Raw genomic sequence first — 552 nt, 5'->3', positions numbered from 1 at the left:
GCTCTGTAGACCAGGCTGGTCTCGAACTCACAGAGATCCACCTGCCCCTGCCTCCCGAGTGCTGGGATTAAAGGCGTGCGCCACCATCGCCCGGCTTTGCTTTGGTTTTTGAAGACAGGTTTTTTTTTCTGTATAGTTCTGGAGTCTGTCTTGGAACTTGTTTTGTAGACCAGATTGCCCTCAAACTCACAGACATCTGCCTGCATCTGGCTCCCCAGTGCTGGAATTAAAGGCGTGAGCACCATCGCCTGGCTGGAGTTGTTTTAGACACAGTGAGATGTAGATGCCTGGCTGAAGCACGATTAATCAAAACTCAGAGAGAGAAACTGGGGTTCAACCTGAAGATCTGAAAAGCAAGACAGCCAGCCACTGGTCTTACCTCAACCTCTCTCTGAATTGGCGATCCTGCCTTCCAGAAACGCAGAATGAAACTGTCTTGAGAGCTGTCTCCCCCGATCTTATATTCCTCTCTAGGGCTGGGGTTAAAAGCATGCACCATGAGGGTTGGAGAGATGGCTCAGAGGTTAAGAGCATTGCCTGCTCTTCCAAAGG

Source organism: Microtus ochrogaster, unplaced genomic scaffold, assembly GCF_000317375.1.
Source record: "Microtus ochrogaster isolate Prairie Vole_2 unplaced genomic scaffold, MicOch1.0 UNK69, whole genome shotgun sequence".
Taxonomy (NCBI): Eukaryota; Metazoa; Chordata; class Mammalia; order Rodentia; family Cricetidae; genus Microtus; species Microtus ochrogaster.
The sequence above is the reverse complement of the archived record's forward strand: the minus strand, read 5'-3'. Positions refer to the sequence as shown.